At 43.3% G+C, this 20,546-nt stretch overlaps 1 protein-coding gene and 1 long non-coding RNA gene across 3 annotated transcripts in view; one reads left to right on the top strand and one right to left on the bottom strand.

Annotated features, from left to right (window-relative positions):
• ITPRID2 (ITPR interacting domain containing 2) overlaps positions 1–20,546 on the bottom strand; it is a 181,246-nt gene that overhangs the window by 122,470 nt on the left and 38,230 nt on the right. The gene's annotated exons all lie outside the window — the stretch shown is intronic.
• LOC128333911 (uncharacterized) lies at positions 1,382–10,184 on the top strand. Its single transcript, XR_008311115.1, has 2 exons — positions 1,382–1,617; positions 9,953–10,184. It is a non-coding gene; the product is annotated as an uncharacterized LOC128333911 (long non-coding RNA).

The raw sequence follows: 20,546 nt of genomic DNA, 5'->3' as shown, positions 1-20,546 counted from the left end.
GATGTAGATGTAGATGTAGATGTAGATATAGATAGATTTGATCTGGCTGAGTGTACGTCTGATGAAATTTCTTTTTCATTCTTATTAGAGAGGCATAGAAAGAAAAGCCCAGAATTTTGTCTTGTTATGGTAGGGATGATTTGCAATTACATTCTATTGAACTTAATGGATTTACTGCTGAATAAAGCTAAAGAGGATAGGGCTGCAAGTCTGGATTCCTAAACTGATGTAAATCCCTTTGAAATCAGTGGGACTTCCTTACAAATAAACACGTTTAGGATTATGATGCTAAATGTAGAAATTTCTGCATTTCGCACAGGGGGAAGCTCATGAGGGAAATACAAACTTTCAAGTTCATAATAGCAAAGGCTATTTCGTTCATGTCTTGCAGCATGTAATAAATGAGAGTGTGTTCAAATAAAGTGATTTTATTTACCATTGGGGCAAAGGCAACTCAATACAGCAGGAGAGTATGCTGCTCAGTTTTCTACACCTCAAAAACACCCTGAAAAATATTGTAGCAGTCAACAAAATATGGCTACATTCTTTATTTCAAAAGACTCTTTTCCTTTGCCTGGCAGGCTGCTATTTAAGAGTAAACACCTAATTATTTCTTCTGAAAGTTATCACACCACGTTTGCACTGCATCATTGGACAATTTGCTGTATTTTATTACTTATGTGTGATTGTTGAGACACTGAGCTCCAGAGAGTCAAGGCAAGGACTGGTGGCAGTGCAGACACAAGTGAGGCAGAACCCTATTTGCCAAGGTGGGTCTGCATCACATAGACATACAGAACCAGTAGGATACGAAGCCCAGTGGTGGAAACTAGCCCATCATTTACCATTCTGGCTTGATTGTTTTGTATATAATTTTGTATATATTTTAACTTGTTTGATGCTATTGTTAACCACCCAGAGACGAAAGTTTGGGGTGGTATACAAATGTAATAAATAAATAAAATAAAAAATAAATTGTTACAATGACCTGTGGATTATATATCATATGATTTCAGGAACTGCTGGGTCTAGAAATGGGAGGCCTCGGCTCAGTGTACAGCTGCTCCATGTAGTGAACCACCAGGGCTACAGGTTGGAGCATCTCCTTAGACCAGGCCTGCTCAACTTCGGCCCTCCTGCAGATGTTGGCCTACAATTCCCATCATCCCTGGCTATTGGCTACTGTGGTTGGGGATTATGGGAGTTATAGTCCAAAAACAGCTGGGGGGCCTAAGTTGAGCAGGCCTGCCTTAGACTGTAAGGAGTCCCCCGGTCCTGGAGTTACTCCATCCATCCAGGCTGGACATTGGCCTGTCTCAACAGGAAGGTCTATAAAGGCTTCCTGTTCAGGCTGGGATGTTGCTTAGGCAACAAGAGACTTTCCTAGCTTGAAGCTTGTTCTCTAGCTTGACTCCTGGTTTGATTTTCTAGCCCCTACTTGATGACTCTAGCTCCTACTGCCTATGACTCAACTCAGACAGGGAATGTTGTGATCATTCCAGCCGGTTTACAATTTACTTGTGGTTGTATTGCAGATTTGTTGAGAGATGGTGCATGCCAGCAACACAGAGGCCAGCCGAAACAGTTTTCATGTGGAAGCGTGCCCTAGCTGTGGAGGTAACGTGAATAGTGGCTTGACATAGTGACTAGGACCAACAAACTGAAGTACTTTTTCACACAGCGCATAATCAACTTGTGGAATTCTCTGCCACAAGATGTGGTGACAGCCAACAACCTGGATGGCTTTAGGAAGGGTTTGGATAACTTCATGGAGGAGAGGTCTATCATCAGCTACTAGTCAGAGGGCTATAGGCCACCTCCAGCCTTAAAGGCAGGATGCCTCTGAGTACCAGTTGTGGGGGAGTTATAGCAGGAGAGAGGGCATGCCTTCAACTCCTGCCTGTGGCTTCCAGCAGCATCTGGTGGGCCACTGTGCGAAACAGGATGCTGAACTAGATGGGCTCCTTTGGGCCTGATCCAGCAGGGCTTTTTTAATGTTATGTTCTTATGACATCCCCTGCATTACACAGAGGGTAGGGGTGTGCATGAACTGTTCACTGCTAAACTGGTTTGCCTCAAACTGGGCTTGTTCGGTGGATCAATCCTGCACCAAACCGGGGGCGGTTTGTTCCGTGATTGAACCAAACCAAGCCTGGTTTGGGTGAACCTGTTCAGCAGTGAAGAAGTGACCAGGTAGGGATGGTGAGAGAGATAGGTTCTTATCTGGCCAGTGCAATGGCCAGTGCTGCCTCCCCCGCCCCCGTTGTACCACCAGTGCAGCCCCAAGCACGTGTGATGCTTTGTTTACAGCACAGTTCTGGCCTCAACGGATGCATGGAGAACATTTGTGTGGCTACACAAAGGTGTACGTGCATGTGCAGATGCCACACAAATGGTCTCCACACATCCACGGAGGCCGAACGTGCACCACCACTGCATGGGCAGCTTCATGAACAAGGCATCGCACGTGCTTGGGACGACACCGGGGGAGGGGGCAGCAGCACTGGCAGCCGCACCGAACCAGTTCACTTTGAACCAGGCCAGTTTGGCAGCTCGGTCCACGATTGAACAGAACCAAGCCCAGCTGGGATGCTGGTTCGGCAGCGAACGGGCACCCAGGTGAGGGCAGCGAGAGAGGCAGTAAGGTTCTTACCTGGGCGGCTCAGCTGCCAGCACCACCGCTTGCCCCCCTGCCACAGCCCCCAGGCACATGTGATGTTTTGTTTACAAAACTGCCTGCGTGGCTGTGGCGCAGGTCCAGCCTCCGCGGATGCACGGAGGCCAATTGTGTGGCTGCTCACATGGCCTCCGTGCATCTGTGGAGGCTGGAACTGTGCTGCTGCTGCTGTGCAGGCAGATTCATAAGCATTAAGAAACAACACGATCCCCACCAAACTATACACTAACCATGTATAAATATAAATATATAAATTAAATATATAAATATATGGTTATATTTATATATTTATATTTATAGTGTAAATAAATAAATATAACCATGTATACAAATAACCATGTACACCGCTCTGAGCTCCTCAGAGGAAAAGCGGGACATGAGTGTAAGTAAGTAAATAAATAAATATAATATAATATAATATAATGACAAGTAAGCAACAACTTAATCCAGTGTAGTTCTATAACTGAAAGTATATACAATCTCAGAGAAGACCAAACAAAAATGATTGAAAATCATATCAATAAAACCAAATATATAGCACTGGAGGGTTGATGTCCATAGTGTGGAGAGTGATGCAATACAAAACAACTGAGTCGATACATTCACGACCGTCACCCAGTGACCTCCGTTTCGACTTCGGTCTTTCTCAAGGGGAAGATGGCCTTCAAAAAGTAATACGAATCCACATGCACCAAAAGTCCAATCTTTTTGTTTGCAGCCACCTCTACTACTTCTGGAGAATTCACTCTGTAGCAGATTTAACCCAGCCTTTGTCTCAGAGCAAGCCCACGTGAAGGGATGAAAAATGCTCAATCTTCCCCATGCTTTCTGAACAAAGGCTAGGCTACTCCCCAAAACTTTCCTGTACTTAGTAGATTATTTGATGACAACAACACCCAGTTATTAACATAGTTTAACACACACACACCCAGACTTGGGTGGGATTCGAGGGAAAACTCTCCCTCCCTTTCTATTAGAAAAGTACAAAAACCTTCCATGTGTAAGCTTACACATGGTGAGAAAACTTGGTAGCTGATGAACGGTCAAATTGAGACATGTTCTGCACCAGAGACAAAATAGCCTTTCCAGCCCCACTTTCCTGAGTTAAAAATCCATTCAAGGGGCTTATTGAAACAAAAAAAGAAAAATAAACTTTATCCCAAATACTACAGACAGTTTCCGTCTGAGGCTCTCTAAGCTTTAAAATATAGGTAGAATAAGACACACCTAGTAACTGCAAGAATACTTCAAAAAGCACTCCAGCTGATATCGGAGTGGCACTCTTTAAAAATTGTGGTTACCCAGTTGCAAAGAATATGGATGTAAGAAAATACAAAAGCACCCTTAAAAGTTTACAGAGACTTTTGCAGTGCCCTGGATGGATGGACACAGGCTATTGCTTCTTAGCTTAGTTACGTTACAGGCACACAGTCCTAGACCAGTTGCAAGGATATACAGAGCACACGAAAGGAAAATAAAAGTCTATCACAAACTGACTGACAAACTGTTCCCTAGACTAAACTTCCAGAAGCCAAAAGCCCTGGCCTCCTCCCCGCTTGAACTCAACTCAAATTCCAGGAGAGAATTAAAGCCCTTGCAGTCTTATTTTCCAAGAACTGCAGTCCTTCTTTCTACAGCCATTTCTCTGGCCACATATCCGGCTGCAAGCCCAGCCTAGCTTCAATTGAACAAAGAAAACCCTCTCTTCCTGCCTCATGGCCCTCTAGGTTCCACCCAGCTGGTGCTGATAGGCTGATCCCTGGAGGTCACCAGCCTGTCAGTCAGGACAGGGTTCACTTCTAGTTCACTCTTTAGGGAAGGGTAGGGGCTGATCAGAGGCTGATCATTACATACTCAAAGAGAGACCCAAGTTTTTGTAAGGGACAAAAACCCCATGCTGGCCGGGTAAGAACTTACTACCTCTCTCGCTGCTGGGCTGCCCCTTAGCATTTACAGGAACCCACCCCTTGACTTGTAAAGAGGAATCCTCACTGTATTCCCCTGTACAAGTATTAGCTGCTCAAACCACTGAACTGGTTTGGTCAAATGGATGGGATCAGCCAATTGGTTCAGCTGAATTGGTTCAGCAGCACATGGTTGGGCTTAAACTTGATTCAAATTTGAGCCGAACCACAATTTTTGGTTTGTATATACCCCTAACAGAAGGTCTCTGAACCACCAGAAGTAGCTGCCAGGGACATCCACTGGTGATGTGGAAACCCTCCACGTGATGTAGGTATGCTGAACTGTACTTAAGTGACACTTGAGTGGCAAAGAGTGAAGCAGCCATAACAGAATAGGGTTCAGCTTTGGGAAGGAAATCCTCCTAAATAAACATATCATTTGAGCAACCAAGCTACCTCTAAGATCAAGGGCAGAGACTTAACCTTCTGGATTAAATACTTGGTCTTCTGTCCAGGGGTGGAGCCACCGTTGGGCAAACTGGTTCAAAGAACCTAGGCCACCACCAATCAGGGGCTACGAGCACATCCCCAGACAACCTCCCACATCTGACGTCAGACGCGAGGCATTATTTTGGTCCCAAGCAGTGTTGCATGGCCCCATTTGCAGTTGAAATAGGCCCACGCTGCATTGGGCAGTGTGGCCAGAGTAACTCTCCCTGCCTTAAAGGCAGGGAGAGCCACTTCTGCTCTTGCTGCCAATGCAGCAGGGCCACTCAATCTCCCTCACAAACAGGGCCACACAGCCCCGTTTAGGAGAGAAATTGGCCCACACTGCATTGGCAGTGTGGCCGGAATGGCTCACCCTGCCTTTAAGGCCCAACGCAGTGTGGGCTGATCTGCCTTCCAAACAGGGCTGCACGGCCCCGTTTGGGAAGGAGATCACGTCCCCCGCACCTGACGTCAGATGCGGCCATGGCTAGCAGGCCCCATGCGTCTGATGTCAGATGCGGGGGCGGGGCCAGGGGGACGCTATGACGGCCGCACATGGGCCGCCGCCAGCCTCCTTATGCTCCTGCTTATGTCCATTTGTGCTGGTTGAAACATGCACTGGTACTGCAAAGAATAATGAACATGATGCTACAGATTTTTTTCTTTTCAACTTCTCATTTTCCTCAACCTGGTATCACTCTCCTCTAGCTGTATCGATGGTTTACCACTATTCCTCCCATTGTGTCATACCAGCATGCCCTTAACTGTAAAAAGCCTTGGGTGCTGCTGATGAGTAATTCAGCAGCAATATGTTGCTTTTTGACTGTTTTGATCATAGGCTACTTTCCTTCAAAGTCAATGTGATGATGAAACCAATTTATTTTCCAGATGGGGAAGGAAAGACAGAAAGGTTAAGTGACTTTCCCTAGGGCCATATGGTATGTCTGTGTCAAAACCAAGCCTGGAATCCATTAACTTACTGTATTTATCCTCCAGGCTATGCTGACTCCACATATTACAGTATCAGCCTCTAAAAGTCATCCTGACAGTGACTAATACTGAAATAGCTCAAACAGCTTGTAATAGTGGCTCACAATGCTGTACTCAAGGGCAAACATTCTGTTTCTTGGTTACCTAAACAAAAGTCCGGCTTCCTTCCTTTTCCCTGGTAGGATTACGGTACAATTTAATCATATGTCTGATGTCCCAATTTCTTGAGTTAATGGTACTCAAGGGAATAATTTCACTAGCACCCTTGTCCAACTGCCTTTGAAGCTCAAACTCCTAGGAACAAATTCTTGGTCAAAACAGAGTGGACTTTAACTGCCCTGTGTGACAATAGGATCAAATTCTACAACTGATGAAGAGCTGGAAATATATTATCCTGTCATGACAGGTGCCTCAATACCCTCTTTCAAAGGGATGTAAAAACAGCACATAACATTCGGTTTGCCTGCCACCTTTATTACCAACAATTCATATTCATCCAAATGAAGAGAGTAAGGGAGAGGAAGAATTCTAGCCCAAACAAAAGATTAGACAGTAGGAGCAACCAAACAAGGGCATGCAAATAGAAAGCCATTTTCATAAAACAGAAAAGAGTAGTCCATAGAAACAATATTCTTGTGTGTGTTTTCCCCTGGAGTGATGCAAATTCATTTTAATCATTAACTAACTGTAACTCACCCAGTACCTGTGAAGCTGCCACCTGGGGAAACATTCCAAGATGTGTCCCTACTATTAATGGACTGTAGCCTTCTAAAAAATGAATTATTATACCTGAACTGATATCGAGGTGGCCTTGATTTTCCTTCCCCTGAAGCTACAAAATACATCAATTGTACACGAAGCCATTGCCAAACAGTTAATCCATCTAGTAAAAGCCAGAGAAAAACCTGCTGCAGTCACTTGGAACAAAGAAGGGGCTTGAAGAAGAGGGAGATTCAAGGATGGGGTCATAGCTCAGTGGTACCTGTTTTACATGCAGAAGGCTGCAGGCTCAATTCCCAGGATCTCCAGGGCAGTTTTCACACAACAGGCTTCACCATGAGTTTACTGAGAGGGTTTACTGCAAGTTCAAAGTTGCCCAAAAAATCCGACACAAGAAGTGGATGTTTTACCCTGGATATAAATTGGGCTACTCTCTAACGTATAATGAAAAACCCGAATTGTGTGTGAAATGCTCCCCAATTGCTCGCAGGCACTTTGGGGTAAATCTGGCTGATATGTGAACATACACACACACCAATTCTGGAGGAGATGTAAGCTAAGAGCCCTGTGTGAGAAACGCCCAGGTAGAGCTGGGAAAGATTCCTGCCTAAAAAGCTGGGGAGCTGCTGTCAGTCAGTGTAGAGCATACTGACCTAGGCAGACCAATGATGTGATTCAGCATAAGACAGGGGTTCCCAAGATTGGGTCTCCCCATATGTTGTTAGACTACAACTCCCATCATCCCCAGCCACAGGCAATTGCTTATGTTCAATATTCAAATATCATGCTGGCTTCTGAATGTTATATCTCTTTGGATGTATTTCCAATAACTTCTACAGCATAAGCAAGCCCATTTAAAGGATTAAGAATACTATTTTATTATTTTAAAATACTAAGTATTAAATATCCATAATTTTTTTGAAAGCATTAATATAGTGCTATGAGTGTTCAAAGTACTAGGGATGTGCAGAATATTTTGAGCACAAAACATTCCAAGTCAAACCAGGCCATTCTGAGGGTCTCGAGCTTGAAATCGAACACTCTTCAAATGAATGGCCTGTTTTGAGCTCAGAGCGGAACAAGCCCATTCTGATTTGGAAGGTTTGGAGTGTTCTGAGCGCCATGTTGGAAGCGTGTTTCCCCCTTGCTGAGTGGTTTTGGCACTGGCTTCTGATTGGCTTGCAATCAGGGGTGTAGCTATAATTGAGTGTATGGGTACAAAGAACCCTCCCCCCAGCCCCACCCCTCCATATTTTCTTCATTATCTCCCTCACTCTGAGGAGCTGCTGGGGAGGGGGTGAACACGCGTTCCCTCTCCCCTAGCTGTGTCCCTGTTTGCAATCTCCTTGCTTCTTGGTTGTCTTGTTACAATACAAATCAACTTGCTTTGTAAGATAACAAGCCAATCAAGAAGCAAGGAGACCACAAACCGATCGGAAGCCAGTGCCAAAACCAGTCAGCAAGGGAAAAGCACGCTTCCAAAATGGAACGGCTCGGCTCGGAACACTCGAAATATTCTGAGCTCGTTCCATCGGAACAACAGGCATGACTGGTTGTTCTGACAGAATGTTTCAGGCATTTGTGTTTTGTTCTGAGCTCGGAACGGAATGTGAATCCCATTCCGTGCACATGTTCCCTGGCCTCCCAGCTCAACTTGAGGACACTCTTTTATCCTCCTCCTCCTCCATTTGGAGGCTCAAATTGCAACCACATCAGCCCAATCACTGGTTGCTGAGTTATACAACAGCCAATGACTGCATAACCAAGTGTGGGACCTTTAAAGCCCTCCAGCACTCTAGGGCAAGGGTGGGGTCAGGGTACATGGGTCAACTTCCCCTTCAAGAGGGCTCAGTGTGCAACAGACCACTGCTGAAGTCGCACTGTGGTGAAAATGCCTGGCCTGGTTTTGCCTTGTCCCTGTATAGGCCTGACTCTTTGGCTTAGACCTTGGCTTGCTTACCCTGGCTAATGTTTATCCTCAGTATGTAGACCTGACTCCTTGTCTCTGGATCCTGGTTTGATAACTTCAGTTTACACTCTCTTCTCTGACCCTTCAGCTGTGACCTCTGCTTGTAGACTTAGCCTTGCTCCCTCGGCTGAATGCTTGCCCTGGAGCTGGCACACCTCATCCTTGTGGGACACACACGGTAGTCTGGATGTCAGCCAGTGTTCCTATCTCCATATTGCACACAGGGATGGGGGCGTGGGGAGAGCGAAAACTGGCAGTGGTTTGCCTAAGGCAAGATTCAAAGGAGGGACTTTCTGATCTAAAACTACATCAGAATGAGAGCTGTGTAAGAGCAGTGCATGGAAGTTGGAATTTGCTCTTCACAGTGCTGTTGTGCTCCTCCCTTCCCTTTCGCAGCAGGGGTTGTTCTGGTAAGAGCTTGATGGATTGTCCGGACAAAAGGTCACAGAAGTATTGCAAGACTGCAAGGGGCACACAGTGGTAACAAGATTTGCCTTTAGGTTCTACTATAGCCAATTGTTTGTCCCATACTTTTGGAAGGATTCAGAACAAGGAAAAGAGCAACTGTCCATATCCAACTCCAGCACAGCATTTCTCCAGTGATAGTTGCTGGTATGCATCTTGTGTTTTTCTTTATAGATTGTGCCCCACTTGGGACAGGGAACTATCTTATTCCATGTAAAAAGGCTTTGAGACTCTTTTTTTTTTTTTTTGGTTGAGTAGTGGTATACAAATATTCTTAATATTTATTTATTATATTTGTACACCGCCCCAAACTTCCATCTCTGGGTAGTTTACAGCAACACAAACTAATTAAAACAGAAATTAAAACCTTAAAAAAATTAAAAACTACAGGTCTAATTTAAAAGTTATCTTTCTGGAAACTCCAAAGAGCCAGCGTGGTGTAGTGGTTAGAGTGCTGGACTAGGACCGGGGTGACCCGAGTTCAAATCCCCATTCAGCCATTATACTAGCTGGGTGACTCTGGGCCAGTCACTTCTCTCTCAGTCTAATCTACTTCACAGGGTTGTTGTGATGAGAAACTTAACTATGTACACTGCTCAGGGCTCCTTGAAGAGTGGAATATAAATGTTTAAAAACAAACAAAACAAAAAAAACCTGATTCTCACCTGCTAATGTTATGAAAGTAGCTATCTAACTTAAACTATAACAGAGATGTTATTTATTTCTACAATTTTCAAGGTGGAGGGTGACTTGCACAGCGGTGAGAACAGAGGAATTTCAATTCTACCCTTGTCCTGCCCAAGGGCATACCTTGATTGAGCAAGAAGCCAACCTCTTTCCCCAGTCAGTGTCATGCATGCAACTAATGGGATGGCATGCTCCTCTGCCCCAGCCTGTTCCACCCCAGGTTGATGGAAAATGCAATATCCAATGGGACATACCATTTATTAAAATGTCATGTGGTCACATGGATCTTTGTCTTTGCCTTTTCTTTGGATGGATGGATGGATGGATGGATGGATGGATGGATTAATCAGTTTCATACATGCCATTTACAGGGTTTTTGAGCATCTCTCCCACTGTTGATGGTCACATAAAAAGGCAGAAAGCAGTTTCATATGTGCACACTGTATCTTTAATTTAATCTGATACACCCATTTTGAAATAGCTGCACTGGCTACCAGTTTGTTTCCGGGTCCAATTCAAGGTGCTGGTTTTGACCTTTAAAGCCTTTAACGGTTTGGGCCCAGGATACCTAAGGGACCACTTGCTCCCAAGGGTTGCTGCCCGCTCAACAAGGTCATCTGAGGGGGCTCTGTTCCGGGTGCCAACAATGAGGGAGGCTCGGTTGTCGTGCCTTCTCTGTTGCTGCCCCCAGACTCTGGAATGCTCTCCCAGTGGCTATTCACTCCTCAGTCTCCATCGCAGCTTTTAGAAAAAGTGTAAAATCTTGGCTTTTTGCCCAGGCATTTATTTGATTCTCTGCTGCTGCTCTTTATAGTCTGTATTGCCTTTATGCTTTTGTTTTAAATTTTTAATCAGATTTGTTTAATATTTTTCCCCACTTAATATTTTAATTGTGTCTTTTTTACCATCTTGTGTTTAAATTTTTGCTGTAAACCGCCTTGGGATTGCTTTAATGAAAGGTGGTATATAAATTTAACAATAAATAAACATGCAAAACTGAGTTTTGAGGAAGTATAAAGCTAGATCTAAACTGAAAAGGGTCACAGTGTACACTTAGCTAGAGGAAAGTCAGTTTATCACCTCCAATTCAAAATTGTTTTGGACTAAAGTGTCATTAGCTAAACCGGTAACAATCACAGACCAGGTTAAAAATTCAGTTTAAAGACCACTTCAGGCAAGTTAATGCCATAGGGATCTCCTTGTCTCTGCAAAGGTCACCACACTATGATACACAATCTGCCCATGTGAATCTACCTTGGACTCTTCTAGGTGGTGATATATTCCAACTTCAGCACAAATCACTATGATAAATAAAACAACAAAATCCAGATGATGTAGAGGGATGCGGTGTAATATTCTTAGCACCATCTGCTGGCAATCTGTGGCAATCCATTATTCTTTTCCAAACTCCCTTTAGTCTAATTGAGGGAGAGGTGGGCAGGGGTGTGGGGGTGGGGTGGGGGTTGGCACCCAGACTTCCTCAATACTACTCCTTAGGAGTTGCTCTGAAGGACTACTTAATTTCTATAGGACATCATTTAGTAACTTAGCATATCAGCCACTGTTTATTCACCAATTACCACCAATGGTACTGAGAACATTATGCTATGGTCTGGTACATCATGTGGATTTCTCATTTTATTTCTCATCACAATTTGCACTGAAGTTAGAATATATCACTCTTTGGAAGAGCTTCTTGAATGATCTGTAAAGCCACCAAAGCAAATGCCTTCAACAAAACACCACTATGTGCTCTGTGGTCATAAGAACGTAACAAAGGCCCTGCTGAATCAGGCCCAAGAAGGCCTATCTTGTCCACCATCCTGTTTCACACAGTGGCCCACCAGATGCCTCTGGGAAGCCCACAGGCAAGAGCTGAGGACTTCTAGTTCAGTACTATGCAGGTGTGTGTGTACATTTTGAACCCTAAATTGTTTTGGCAGTTGGGGTGGGGTGAGAGTGGAAGAGGGATTCACTAGATCACAAGCTGAATATCATACTCGGGGCCGGTTCACACTATCATCAAAAGCTTGTTAAAAGCTAGGCTACTCACATATTGAGGTCATTCACACAAACAAAAACTGTCTTCTACCCAGGTTTGGGAGCTGTGTGTGCTCCCAATATTGTGTCAACTCACAAAAATCTCTCCAGCCCAGGTTTCCTAGATTCTCTACTCTTCTCTTAACCAAGAGAGGACAAAAAGAGAGCCCTCCTACCTTGCTCTTCTGGTTGTGTGAATCCACTCACCTTTTATACCCTGGAAACAATAGAGAGTTGTGGCTACAGAGACTACTGAACAGGGATGTGCCACTCTGCAAAGGAAACTCTGTGATCCTTTTGCCTGAGCGGCTTCAGCAGGGCTGATTCTACCTCCTGCTCCTCATGGTCAGTCAGAGGGCAGCTGATGATGCCATGAGGCTTGCCAGTCTACTGGCAGTGCAAAGCATGCTCGGAAGGCCTAGAGGACTTCCTACACTTGCAGCTCCAGATTTTAACAATGTCTGGCTTGACTGTTTCTGCTTGTGTGCTGCAACCAAGGTAGGATCTCCTCTGCCCTCCAGACCAGCCCCAAGCGATTCTGTGAACAGGCCTTCACTTTCTGTGTTACCAGATGAGAGAGAATCAATGCTTATATACAAAATTTATATACATAAAATGCTCTGAATGATCATGGAGGCCTTTTGCATTTTTATACACAAATATGTGACCATGCAGGGTCACTCAATGTTGCTTAAACTTTGGCTTTAACTCTTCATTAGGAGGTCAGCTTGGTAGCAGTTCCTGGTCTGGCCAGGAAGTCCCAAGCAAGAAAGGGGAAAGATCTGGTCTTGTGGTAGCAAGCATGAATTGTCCCCTTTGCTAAGCAGGGTCTGCCCTGGTTTGCATTTGAATTGAAAACATGTGTGAGCACTGTAAGATATGCCCCTTAGGAAATGGGGCCACTCTGGGAAGCGCATCTGCATGCAGACGGTTCCAAGTTCCCTCCCTGGCACTCCAGACAGGGCTGAGAGAAACTCCTGCCTGCAGCCTTGGAGAAGCTACCCTCAGTCTGTGTAGCCAATACTGAGCTAGATGGACCAATGGTCTGACTCAATATAAGGCAGCTTCCTATGTTCCTAAAGAGAGAGAGTAGCTGGTGAGGGAGGGTTTCTGCTCAACTGCTGTTGTTTCCTTAGCCACAAGTGACTGCTGTGTAGACTGAGAGCTCCTGAGGGAGGGGAGAGGGGTTGCAAGAGGGAGAGAAGAGAGTATAGGAGGAAAATGCTGCAGCCCTTCAAAATACTTTATGGGTGAGCACTGTGGATATCCATGGGCTCCACTGCTGCCTAAGGGGAGAAGGAACATAGCAGCCATGTTCCTCCAAGACAAGACACTATTCTGAGTGGCTTATGATGCTGCTTTGAGAAAGAATAGAATATAATGTGCAGGAGGTAGGTGCAGTGTGACTTTTCCTCCATATGAGAATTCTGGCAAAAACTTGAAGGTTGGGATGAAGGTTCTATGTTCATCATATGGCAACAGTTTGCTCAGTGTGCTGATAACATCAAGGGAAGAGAGCTGGTCTTGTGGTAGCAAGCATGACTTGTCCCCATAGCTAAGCAGGGTCTGCCCTGGTTGCATATGAAAGGGAGACTTGATGTGTGAGCAATGCAAGATATTCCCCTCAGGGGATGAAGCCGCTCTGGGAAGAGCAGAAGGTTTCAAGTTCCCTCCCTGGCTTCTCCAAGATAGGGCTGAGAGAGATTCCTGCCTGCAACCTTGGAGAAGCCACTGCCAGTCTGTGAAGACAATAGTGAGCTAGATAGACCAATGGTCTGACTCAGTATATGGCAGTTTCCTATGTTCCTAGATATGCAAGGCATACTAATCACACTCAACGATCTCAGCACCTTAAAGTGTTGCTGTGAAGAAATAACCATCCACCTACTTGAGTCTATATATATATATATATATATATATATATATATATATATATATATAAATTTAACATATTTTTATACACAGAAGAGTTACCATCTTCTGCTGACTTCAAAATATTAACATATGCAAAGTCAGGCATATTTAAAATTATCCAGTAGTTACAGTTCGTCTAAAAAATGCCTCCAAAGAGAAAAAAACACCACAAACCGCTTTTAAGACCACCCAGCTGGCGACCATAAGATAATATGAAGGCCTTGCATGATGTGAGCGTTTAACCCTGAACAAGGATTTGAGGACAGGGTGATATGAATTAGCAGCCCCAAATATTTGCCAGCTGTAGTGGTATAGCCAAAAGAAAGACATTGGACCAAAAATTATCACACAGAGAAAATCCACTAACAACCAGTGGCTTATTGCTTTGTACTAATTGTCAAAACAGTATTCCTTTCAGGCCTGTGCACTTTTGGATATTGAATTTTGGAAATGGTCCAATATCAAGCATTTCAGAGGATATTGGTGATAATTCCAATTCAAAATAGGGAAGTCTATTTTGGATTAGAATTATCCAAATCTATTTTGGGGATTTAGGGGGAAATGTCAGAATTTTGGAGCACAAAGTGGTAGTGGAAATACAAATGTGGAGTCCTCCCTCCCCAATTGTGACTGGGGGGAAAAATTACCATCTTGTGGCATCTATATGCTTGCCTGCCTGCCCATCCATTTAGCTAATTATTTAATTGATTATTTGATTACCAATATACAAATCAAATGGTAGGTTCTTGGATGTTACATCACTTCCCCTGTGATCCTCAGTTGTGACATCATTTCCCCTGTAATTCGGGTATGTTACATAACCATCCCTGTGATTCTTAGATGTTGCATCACTTTTTTCTGTGAGTACAATTTCTGGGTTACTTTAAGAAATCCACTAAAATCAACAGGTCAACAGACTTAATTAAAATTAAGTAACCCTAACCCTGCCATCCTTACCTACTTGTGTGCCAAATTCCATAGCTCCCTACCCAGCCTCCCCACCCCCCACTCCCGATTACACACACACACATCTACCTCTATGGGGATTTTAACAAAAAACAAATGGAAATTTGATACTGAAAATGATAGCAAAATTCAGAAATCCATGTCTTAGGATCAGATCAGATTTATATCTGATATAATCCAAAATTTGTGATTGTGCACAGTTCTAATTCCTTTCTGTTTGCAAAGAATGCTCTCTATAGGTTTGAAACAAAAGTACAAATAAATGAATGCTTAGGTTTGAACAAGAAAGCAGTATAAATGTCCAACTCAGAAAAGCAAAAATCCCATCTTTTCCCCTCATCCACTGAAGAGAATACTTGTGGCACACCAAATCTCCAGTATTTTTTAATGATACTTGACCTTAATATCATGCTCCTGAGCACACTTCACAAAAGAACTTCCATCCAAATGTGTGAGTGCCATCCACATGGTGAGTGCTATTGGGTAAGAGCTTGAGGGGTACAGTGGTTCAGGCAGCAGATCTGAGCACGATAGAAGGACCATACACTGTCAATTAAATCTCTATTATTATGAACAACTATGGGTTTGGTTTAGTACTGAGATGATTTAGCAGGGAAGCACAGACGTTATTTCCTTCATAATTCTTAATGGGGGAAGGAATGTAAGAAATTGAAGCGGCATTTTATGGGAGGCTGGAAAATCAGGAGGATGAATCTAGCTTTCTTCTTGTGGCCTTGTCAGCTTTTCATGACTGTGTAGTGTGTACTCTCCCTTATGCCTGCTACGAGCTAAAAACAGAGTCAAGATTGCAGCAGGTGTTTCCTTTCAGAAACGTATACATTTTTAAAAGTCTGCTTGAGGAGAGGACATCTATTTGTTTGGCTTATAAAACCAAAGGTAATTGGATCCCTTTAACTTCAGCATTTTGTTAAGGTGGGGGGAGGGGGAGGGAAGAGGAACCATATAGTTCACTTTTCCTGTTTATAATATAAACTTCCATATTTTAAACAGAAATGATCTTGCAGCCAAATGTGAGAAAATATTAAAGTATGCTTATGTCCCTGACTGTCCATTGGAGTCTAACTTACTTCCGTAGCTCTTTTTCTAAATAACCCCCATAGGCAGGCTGAGACAATTTGCTATGTGGGGTGAAAAATCAAATGGCGCTTTTAACATATCTTTGTCTCTTATCATTTACATAAAGAAATAGGAATAATAAGTTCATTGACAACTTTGTCATTGTATTTTCATTGCCCCCAGCATCTTCTTCCTGAGGCACTTAACACACTCTGACTGTACCTCATAACAGGATGAGGTCTTGAGCCAATGAGATCCTCAGCCAGTGCATTTCTTCCTACTTGTACGGTGGCTTGCCCTTTTCATTTCGTTTTGATGGCTGCATTGTGGGGGGCGGGTTTGGTGTTTTTTTAAAATGATGCTTTCTTTGGTGTAAGCCATGGATTTGTGTGGAACTTATTTCATGTTTCATGCTCAGATCATTCTATTGATGCCAAACAAGCTTGTATATGTGTGTGTTGCAATACTAACACTCTCCCCATTCATATACGGAAATGTGTTGTTCATCATCATCATCATCATCATCATCGACATAGCAATGCCAGGGGATAGCAGAATAGAAGAAAATGAAATAGAAAAAATAACAAAATACAAAGATCTACAAATTGAAATTGAAAGGCTGTGGCAGAAAAAAACCAAAATAATCCTAGTGGTAATTGGTGCCCCAGGTGCAATTCCAAAACAACTTGAAGAGCACCTCAACACCATAGGGGCCACAGAAATCACCACCAGCCAATTACAAAAAGCAGCTTTACTAGGAACAGCCTATATTCTGCGACGATATCAATAACAACAGCAACAAAATTGACAATAAAATTCAGCCATCCCAGGTCCTTGGGAAGGACTTGATGTCTGGATAAAACAAACCAGTCAATAACACCTGTCTGACTGTGTAAACAAGAAATAATAATAATAATATGTACAAGTATGGACCCACAAAAAATGGTTCAGTATATCCCTGGTGCACAAGACCTGACCCTATGGCTGACCATGCTGAACAAACAAAAATTAGCAACAAAGACAGGAGTCCCTGCTCTAACCACACAAGTGCACTCTCACAAGTGCAAATTTTATTTCTTCTGTTTTCTGGGTCTTTTTGTGAGGAGGGGTGCTGGCGCTCATGTTTTTCATGCAGCCCTAAAGCTTCAAGAGTGAATGTTAAGAGGTAGGGCTCTTCCTTCCTTCCTTCCTTCATTTATTTATTTAATTGTTAAATTTGTATTCCACCTTTCATTAAAACAATCCCAAGGCAGTTCACACAAAAATTAAAAACAAGACTATAAAAATGACACAATTAAAATATTAAGCTAAAATATAAAACAAATCTGACTAAAAAAAAAAATTAAAATACAAGCATAAGAACTGTACCAAATACAATTTTGTGTAACTGCTACAGAGTGGGCTAAGGCACACTTCTTCTGTTAAGTGTTACTATAGTGATCTGACCTTCCGGACTGTTCCCATAACAACAACAAATATTTATATACCGCTTTTCAACAAAAGTTTCCAAAGCAGTTCACATAGAGAAATTGTAATGTAATGTAATGTAATGTAATGTAATGGCTCCCTGTGCCCAAAGGGCTCACAATCTAAAAAGAAACATAATATAGACACCAGGAACAGTCACTGGAGGTACTGTGCTAGGAGTGGATAGGGCCAGTTACTCTCCCACTGCTGCTAAATAAAGAGAATCACCACGTTAAAAGGGTGCCTCTTTGCCCAGTTAGCAGTGAAATAAAAATGAAATTCCCCCAGATCTTGCCCATCAGCACCTGGGAGGCCAGTAGTTCATAACACCAAGAGATTTACTGTGCCAAACTCCTTCAGAAACAGAGTAGGGCTACCTGAGTGTAAGGGCGCCACAGAGTTTCAGCATATTCTTCTGTGGAGACTATTAGACAGCTTTCCCCCTCAGAAGCAGAACTGCTTAGGACTGTCTTGAGGGAGAATTATTCTGGCTGAAAAATTGTTAGTTATCTTTACCTTCTGAAAGATGCAACACAAAGTCAAGCTCTGAAAACATATTATTGATTCTACAGAAAAAGTCTAAAGGTGTCTGTGCATGAATTATCCCTCAAACTATGGAGTCCTGTGTAATCCTTCCTGCTATTAAGCTGTTGCCTAATGAACCTCCACTCCATCCCAATTATCTGCTATCATTGGGCTGCTATCATTTCATAAGGTTAAAATTAGTAACATATTTTAAAGTCAACATCTTTCTTTGTAACCATTATTATCACCCTCATCTGGCAACGGGGCCAATTTCCAATTTATTCAGGGTGTAAGCCCTGCAAGAAAGCAGTGTGCTCCAACCTGCTTCCATCCGAGTCTGCCCCAGACAAGTTGCAATGTTGGGACATGGAGAAATAATCTGGTTGTGATTGCTAGGCAACCACAACACACAATCCTCATCCATATCCAGTTCAACACAAATCTCTGTTTGGGCAAGATACTAGATCAAATATCTCTGTTTTTGCGACAAGTGCTGTGGGGTTATTCAGTCTCAAATGGAGCTGTACATGTACATCTTAGATCAAATACGGGACTCAACCTTCACTGTGTTCCATTTATTTGTTCAATATTTACTGAGAAACGAGTGAATAGTCCTTAATATTTTCTGGAATACTTAAGTGCTTAAGGACACAGACAAGTATTATTGGTTTAACTGCTTCCAAGCACAAATATTTTTCTTTTGTAATATTAAAGAGGATCTCAGTAAAATGTCAAATGCCTAAAGACTGACTCCCTCTCCCTCTCCCCAATTTTCTTTAAAGTGGTTTTCCTCTAAAAGATTAAAACATAAACTTGCTTTATTCTACTAACCCTGATTGAAGAGAAAATCATTCCAAACACACAAAAGCCCTGTTCACACAACCATCAATATCAGGAGGCCTTTTACCCTGGTTTGCACAGTTGTGTGAACGCATGAAAATCCTGCAACCCAGGTTGCTCAAAGCAGGGTATTCCAGCTTATGTAACCTGCACAGAAGGAGGAGGAGAGAACTCGTCTACCTTGCCTTTCTTATTGTGTGGATCCATTTACCTGTTCTAGCAACTACTGGAAACTAGTAGGCTTGGACACAATAGAGAGCTGTGGCTACAGGGGCTGCCATCCATGGATGTGCCACTCTGCAAAGCACACTATGATCCTATACTTGTAGCCACTTCAGCAAGGCTGGGCCCACTTCCTGCTCCTTCGTGCCCAATCAGAGGGCAGGTGCTGATGTAATGAGGTTTTTCCAATCTACTGGCAGTGCAAAGCATGCTGGGAAGACCTAAAAGGCCTTAGAGGACAGCTTCTTCCAGCTCCTGATTTCAGCAACGGACACTGACAGAGATGTGGTAGATCTTCCAGTTACTCTAGTGTACTGGTGTATTTGCAGAAGAACACCTCTGATTTCAGCAGAGGGAGGGAGCATGGCGAAGCTCTTCAGGGAGGGCTTTCCAAAGCTGAGCGGCCACAACCAAAAAGGCCCTGTCTCTAGTCCCCGCCAACTGGATCTCGTTAGTGGCAGGGCCATGAGCAGGGCCTGAGATTATGAATGGAGGACCCTGGCAGGTTCATATGGGTGAATGCAATCCGACAGGTATCCCAGCCCCAAGCCATGTAGCACTTTAAAGGTTTTGACCAGCACCTTGAATCTAGCCTGGAAGCAAACCAATAACCAAATGAAGCTGCCACAGGATGGGTGTGACACTCGTGAAGTGACTTGCACCCATGAGCATCCTTGCAGCAACATGCAATGGCACTTTGCTTTAGGTCAAACCAGGTCCAATATTCACTTCAGGGTTGACGAGACCTCTGAAGCTTCACATACTCCTAATACACAGGGCCAGGTAACGGGGTGGGGGGATGAGATTAATTTTGAGTTCACTAGGTTCTTTTCTAGTTCTCTGATAAGATGAAAAAATCCACAGTAATGCCAAACAGAGTCACGACCGCTCGTCATGTTTGCTAACCTGGAGAGATAGACATCTGTGTGAATAAGCTGTCATGCACCAGCTGCACAGGCCATTAGGATGCAGTCAGCCTGCATACACAAACAAACCATGTCAAAAGACAAATGCCATGTCAGAGCCATTGAACCATTTCGAATTAAATCTCTATTGTTTTTAGTGGGGGGGGGTTGCTTTTGGAAATGAAGATCAATGCTGGCACTAAAAATACATCACTCAGATACATTGTTGGAGTCTAAAGGCTCCCTTGCCTTGCCCCCTTCCTCTTGTTCAGTGTGGTGTGCGCTTGAATTCCATTAGTGACAAACAAGAATATCAAAGAAATGAAACACTGAAGCCAGCAGGATCTTTAGGAACAATATTTGTTTTAAAGCCTGCCAGACTCTGGAAGTTATGACAGTATGTGTTAAGTAATAAAATGTTGTAACCCAAACAGATAAGATTCTGGATAATGTCACTAGAAAGGCGTAGCTTGCCTCAAACTGCTGTAATAAGAAAACCCACTTCAGTGTGGTATTTTAAAAGGTGGGGGAGGTTTTTGTGCTCTCATCAAGCTAGAGGAAGGAAGGAAGCCTGTCTCTTCCCCATCCTTTTCTATGAAGAAATGTTACTACCATCATATGCAGTTGTCAAATGGTTTATTTAAAAATTTCTATTAAGAAATGCTTTTTAAAACATGCCAGACTTTCTG

This window comes from Hemicordylus capensis, chromosome 1 (genome assembly GCF_027244095.1).
Source record: "Hemicordylus capensis ecotype Gifberg chromosome 1, rHemCap1.1.pri, whole genome shotgun sequence".
In the NCBI taxonomy this organism is placed as follows: Eukaryota; Metazoa; Chordata; class Lepidosauria; order Squamata; family Cordylidae; genus Hemicordylus; species Hemicordylus capensis.
Note: the sequence above shows the minus strand (reverse complement) of the source record. Positions and strands in the feature narration are given on the sequence as shown.